Source organism: Pteropus vampyrus, unplaced genomic scaffold (assembly GCF_000151845.1).
Source record: "Pteropus vampyrus isolate Shadow unplaced genomic scaffold, Pvam_2.0 Scaffold98, whole genome shotgun sequence".
Taxonomy (NCBI): domain Eukaryota; kingdom Metazoa; phylum Chordata; class Mammalia; order Chiroptera; family Pteropodidae; genus Pteropus; species Pteropus vampyrus.
Genome location: NW_011888879.1, coordinates 5,841,589 through 5,848,422, shown reverse-complemented (window position 1 = coordinate 5,848,422; position 6,834 = coordinate 5,841,589). Strand labels below are relative to the sequence as shown.

Below are 6,834 nucleotides of genomic sequence, written 5' to 3'. Positions count from 1 at the left end.
TTGGCAAGTGACCTGCAGGTAGCAGCGATGCCAGGAAGAGATATTGCTAGTCCCTCCAGGGAATAAATTATCAAAACCCAGTTAGCATATTGATTATTCCTAGGAAACCTAAGTGGTTTTGTAGCTAAGCAAGACTTTATTTAAACTTTTTCTGCCCCGTTTTTACTTTTTTATTCTAGCCTGCCACGCAGAACTCTCTCTCCTTAAGCTGACACCTGTTATTTTCAGGTGTACAGCATAGTGGTTAGATATTTATATAATTTACAAAGTAATCCCCTCAGTTAGTCTACTACCCGCCTGGCACGACACATAGCTATTACCACCTTATTGACTCTATTCCCTACGCTTTACATCTCCATGACTAGTTCATAACTACCAATTTGTACACCTTTTCACCCCGCCCTCCAACTCCCCTCCCGTCTGGCAACCATCAGTTTGTTCTCTGTATCTATGTGTCTGTTTCTGTTTCGTTTGTCTATTTGTTTCGTTCTTTAGAGTACACATATAAATGAGATCATATCGTATTTGTCTGTCCCTGTCTGACTTATTTCACTTAGCATAATACCTCTCAGGTCCATCCATGTAAGATTTCATTCTTTTTCGTGACTGAGTAACATTCCGTGGTATGCATACCGACTTCTTTATTGAATGGCCTTTCTTGACCCCCGCCCTGGCTGTGACCACCCTGCTCTCTCTCTCACTGCATACAGCTCTCTCCAGGCACAGTGTTCGTCCTGATTTGTAACTGAACACCCTCTGTTAGATTGTTTCTGTCCCCCAGCGCAGAGCAGTCATTACAATACTTACCGGTAGTGTCAATAGACGGCCTTTCCGGCCACGCTCATTCTTTTTCCTCCTTTTGGTAGAATCTGACTCTGTTCTACTCTCCACTCTCCCGAGACCATGTGTTTCAGGTGAGATGAGCCCTCAACACTGCCCCGAGTAGTGGGGTTCTGACTGGTTTAGGCACAAGCATGGGATATAATTCTGATTAATAAATGTTAAGGAAAATCTGCTGAGGATTTCTGGGAAAGATTTAGTTTTTCCTTATTGAGAGAAAAAAAAAAGATACATGGGAAGAAACAGTATTTCCTTTTCACCTAGACGATACTGTGAAGATGTGCCTAGAATAGTGGCAGCTATCTTGTGACCATGAGGAGAGCCAGCTAAGAACAAGCCATTGTCTTAAAGAGAATGAAAAACTAAAAAGAACCTGGGTCTTTAATTACTTTGCTGAGCTCCTACATTAACCAATCTTGGAGCTGACCTACCTAAGGATTTCTCATTTGGTGAGAATAAATCAGTTTATTGTTTAAACCACTTGAATGGGATTTTCTGTTATTTACAGTTTAAAACATTCTGACAGTATTCTCGATTCCTAGCATAGCGCTTGATATAGTAGGTGTTCAGTAAACATTATTAATTGAATAAATTTTGTCGAAACATTGGTTGGATAACTCCACGTTTCAGTCAGTGTCTTAGAAATTATTCCAAAATTCTGAATGAGCAAGATTGATGTATGATTAGCTAACAGATCACAAAGTCCGGTTGCATGTGTTCATTTAGCCGGAAGCTTAGAACATTCCTAATACTTTTCTTTTTCTCTGAGGGAGTTGCCCTCATTATTCTCATTACTCCTCGGCACTCAGCAATTACCTCCTCATCCCACCTTTTATTAGAGTTTAGTGTTTTCTTGTTCTTTCACTTTTTTCTACTACGTGAAGTTTCTCACTCAAGCTCCTCAAAGGGTAGAAACATGTATCAATTTTCCTCTAGTCTTTCATCACACTTAGCATGGTTCTAGAACATGGCAGGTACTCTGTAGACCCTTGCTAATTGGTTAAATGAACCATAAATTAAAAAACTTGAATCCTGCCTGAAAAAAACTTGTTATGGAGTTTGTCAGTATCCCATTATTTGCGTGAAGTGAGGTACAAGTATAATAGGAGGGAAAAGTACACATTATTTTCTATGGCCTCGGTTCTAACATCAAGTAGACATTTGCACTGAGTACTGGACAGGAAATCTTCAGGAGGTGGGCTGGGAGACCTCATTTATTATATTTAAACTTGGCCCGGATTTTATAGGGTAGAAACAGGAAAACTCAAGATGGGTCCTGTTGGTCAGCAATGCTAGTTGAAACCCTCAGTGCTAAAAGTCTTCCTTCTCTAGGAAGACATCACAAGTTAGTTTCATCCAACTTAACACTGTATTAGTTTTCTGTCACTGTATAACAAATTATCACACACTTGGTGTTTAAAATCACACAAATTTACTATCACAGTTTTCAGAGGTCAGGAGTCTAGCCATGACTTAGCTGGGTCCTCTGCTCAAGGTCACAAGGCTGAGATCAAGGTGTTGGTCGGGCCGCTTTCTCATCCGGAGGCCAGACTGGGGTGGGGCCTGCTTCTTAGCGTTCTCATGTTGTTGAAAGAATGTAGCTGTAGAATGATGATGCTTGCTTCTTCAAGGCCAGCTATGGAAAGAGAGTCTCTACTTCATTGACTCCTTGACCTCTAGGCCACCTTCTAAAGGACCTACCTGATTAGGTCAGGTTCACCCAGGATGATCTTTCTCGATTAATTTAAAGTCAGCTAGTTAGGGATCTTAATTACCATTGGCATTGCCATATCCTATGGATCAGAAGCAAGGCAAAGGTCCTGCCCACTCAAGGGGAGGAGATTACATAATGGCAGGGATCATTGGAGGTCATCTTAGAACACTGCCTGTCACAGCTACCAAGTGCCAGCCTTCTCTTCCGTGACTCATCAGCCACTTTAGTTATTCTTGCCTGTGCTCTCAGAGCAGCCTCTCTCTCTCTCTACTTCTTGTGTGTGTTCAACTATACGCAAGTGCAATTTCTTGTTTAAATTATAGTCTCCCACCTAGACTGTAAACTCCAGGAATACAGGACCTATGTCTGATTTTTCCGCCCTATTTTTTTGCCTATCACAAGGTAGATTCTCAAAATACGTGCAAAATACCAATGCTGCTTTTAAAGTCCTTGCTATGATTTAGTTCGGTTGGTTGCATGTATCCATCTCATCATCAAAGTGAGGGCATGTATAATGCCTATTCTTTTAAAGAACCCTCACATTAAGCACACTAGAGACCAGGGTCATCTCCATCTTTGTACCCTTTATACACATAATATCTATAACCTCAGTAAATGATGATTGATGAATGAATTAATGAATGAACACAATAATTAAAGCTCTGAACTCAGAGTAAGACAAGTAACTACTCTGAGTCCTCACTATAAAATTGTTCTTTGACTTCTTTTGTGCACATATGAACCCAACTCATCTTTAAGAGTTCAGCTTATACTCATCCTCTACCTGAAACCTTCCTTGACCTAAGTTAGTCTCAGCAATGTTCATTTCTCTGAATTCTTACAGCATTTATGATCAAACCCCAAAGCATGACACTGTGTTACATTATTTATTTTCTACTTTATCTGTTCAGCTAGCTGTAAAACTCTTTGAAGGCATGGAGTTTTATTTCTTGACATTTTCTACAGAACCTAGCACCTAACATGGTACAGGAAAAGTTTAATAAATATGTGCTGATGTAAAACATTTTTTTAGTCTATGACCATACCACCCTGAACGTGCTCAATCTCGTCTGATCTCAGAAGCTAAGCAGGGTTGGGTCTGGTCAGTACTTGGATGGGAGATAACCTAGGAATATCAGGTGCTGTAGGCATTTAAAAAATAATGAAAAAAAAATTTTAAAAATATATTTTTTAAACTATGGCTGATCTGATTTGATTCTAGTCCTCACAGCTTGTAACTTTCTCATTTTGGATGCAATTGGCCTTTTCATTCCCATGTCTTCTCTCCATAGTCCCCATCCACTAAATGTGATCCAGCCAACAGAGCCAGGGATGCAGTTTGCATCTCACCTGGACGCATTTAATGCTCTACGGGTCTTTCTCCCTAGGAAGGCCAGGTCACTGGATAATTCATTTATGTGTTTCTTCAGCATATTTCCCTCAGGTAAGCAGATTTCCAAGTCAGTGGGTATCTAAGAAGTACTGCCCTAGCTTAGAACATTCCTAATACTTTTCTTTTTCTCTGAGGGAGTTGCCCTCATTATTCTCATTACTCCTCGGCACTCAGCAATTACCTCCTCGTCCCACCTTTTATTAGAGTTTAGTGTTTTCTTGTTCTTTCACTTTTTTCTACTACGTGAAGTTTCTCACTCAAGCTCCTCAAAGGGTAGAAACATGTATCAATTTTCCTCTAGTCTTTCATCACACTTAGCATGGTTCTAGAACATGGCAGGTACTCTGTAGACCCTTGCTAATTGGTTAAATGAACCATAAATTAAAAAACTTGAATCCTGCCTGAAAAAAACTTGTTATGGAGTTTGTCAGTGTCCCATTATTTGCGTGAAGTGAGGTACAAGTATAATAGGAGGGAAAAGTACACATTATTTTCTATGGCCTCGGTTCTAACATCAAGTAGACATTTGCACTGAGTACTGGACAGGAAATCTTCAGGAGGTGGGCTGGGAGACCTCATTTATTATATTTAAACTTGGCCCGGATTTTATAGGGTAGAAACAGGAAAACTCAAGATGGGTCCTGTTGGTCAGCAATGCTAGTTGAAACCCTCAGTGCTAAAAGTCTTCCTTCTCTAGGAAGACATCACAAGTTAGTTTCATCCAACTTAACACTGTATTAGTTTTCTGTCACTGTATAACAAATTATCACACACTTGGTGTTTAAAATCACACAAATTTACTATCACAGTTTTCAGAGGTCAGGAGTCTAGCCATGACTTAGCTGGGTCCTCTGCTCAAGGTCACAAGGCTGAGATCAAGGTGTTGGTCGGGCCGCTTTCTCATCCGGAGGCCAGACTGGGGTGGGGCCTGCTTCTTAGCGTTCTCATGTTGTTGAAAGAATGTAGCTGTAGAATGATGATGCTTGCTTCTTCAAGGCCAGCTATGGAAAGAGAGTCTCTACTTCATTGACTCCTTGACCTCTAGGCCACCTTCTAAAGGACCTACCTGATTAGGTCAGGTTCACCCAGGATGATCTTTCTCGATTAATTTAAAGTCAGCTAGTTAGGGATCTTAATTACCATTGGCATTGCCATATCCTATGGATCAGAAGCAAGGCAAAGGTCCTGCCCACTCAAGGGGAGGAGATTACATAATGGCAGGGATCATTGGAGGTCATCTTAGAACACTGCCTGTCACAGCTACCAAGTGCCAGCCTTCTCTTCCGTGACTCATCAGCCACTTTAGTTATTCTTGCCTGTGCTCTCAGAGCAGCCTCTCTCTCTCTCTACTTCTTGTGTGTGTTCAACTATACGCAAGTGCAATTTCTTGTTTAAATTATAGTCTCCCACCTAGACTGTAAACTCCAGGAATACAGGACCTATGTCTGATTTTTCCGCCCTATTTTTTTGCCTATCACAAGGTAGATTCTCAAAATACGTGCAAAATACCAATGCTGCTTTTAAAGTCCTTGCTATGATTTAGTTCGGTTGGTTGCATGTATCCATCTCATCATCAAAGTGAGGGCATGTATAATGCCTATTCTTTTAAAGAACCCTCACATTAAGCACACTAGAGACCAGGGTCATCTCCATCTTTGTACCCTTTATACACGTAATATCTATAACCTCAGTAAATGATGATTGATGAATGAATTAATGAATGAACACAATAATTAAAGCTCTGAACTCAGAGTAAGACAAGTAACTACTCTGAGTCCTCACTATAAAATTGTTCTTTGACTTCTTTTGTGCACATATGAACCCAACTCATCTTTAAGAGTTCAGCTTATACTCATCCTCTACCTGAAACCTTCCTTGACCTAAGTTAGTCTCAGCAATGTTCATTTCTCTGAATTCTTACAGCATTTATGATCAAACCCCAAAGCATGACACTGTGTTACATTATTTATTTTCTACTTTATCTGTTCAGCTAGCTGTAAAACTCTTTGAAGGCATGGAGTTTTATTTCTTGACATTTTCTGCAGAACCTAGCACCTAACATGGTACAGTAAAAGTTTAATAAATATGTGCTGATGTAAAACATTTTTTTAGTCTATGACCATACCACCCTGAACGTGCTCAATCTCGTCTGATCTCAGAAGCTAAGCAGGGTTGGGTCTGGTCAGTACTTGGATGGGAGATAACCTAGGAATATCAGGTGCTGTAGGCATTTAAAAAATAATGAAAAAAAAATTTTAAAAATATATTTTTTAAACTATGGCTGATCTGATTTGATTCTAGTCCTCACAGCTTGTAACTTTCTCATTTTGGATGCAATTGGCCTTTTCATTCCCATGTCTTCTCTCCATAGTCCCCATCCACTAAATGTGATCCAGCCAACAGAGGCCAGGGATGCAGTTTGCATCTCACCTGGACGCATTTAATGCTCTACAGGTCTTTCTCCCTAGGAAGGCCAGGTCACTGGATAATTCATTTATGTGTTTCTTCAGCATATTTCCCTCAGGTAAGCAGATTTCCAAGTCAGTGGGTATCTAAGAAGTACTGCCCTAAACAAGACAGTTACCGATGTAGAAGGAATAGAAACTGATCACATCATAATATAAAAAAAGGGGAGGGTACAGAAGAGTTAGAAATATACCTCACATTTAGCAAAATATAATTTTTAAAGATTCTTTTTGCTTCCCCTGTAGTGTTCCTAACAACTAAAAGCGTCTGGACATATCCTGAATATTTGTCGGATGAATGCATGACGGCATGAAGACCAGACACTTATTAGGCTGTGTTCCTCCTCCTGCTTCTCTAGGAAGTGTCCATCTAAATCCACAGCAGGAGAGCAGGCCCTGTGGCTGCATCTGAACTGCACAGT

The 6,834-nt window shown here is 40.3% G+C and overlaps 2 pseudogenes; both read left to right on the top strand.

The window, feature by feature from the left end:
- Window positions 1–3,586: 3,586 nt before the first annotated feature.
- On the top strand, window positions 3,587–3,705 carry LOC111742678 (annotated as a pseudogene).
- Window positions 3,706–6,058: 2,353 nt separating this feature from the next.
- Window positions 6,059–6,177, top strand: LOC111742677 (annotated as a pseudogene).
- Window positions 6,178–6,834: the final 657 nt, after the last annotated feature.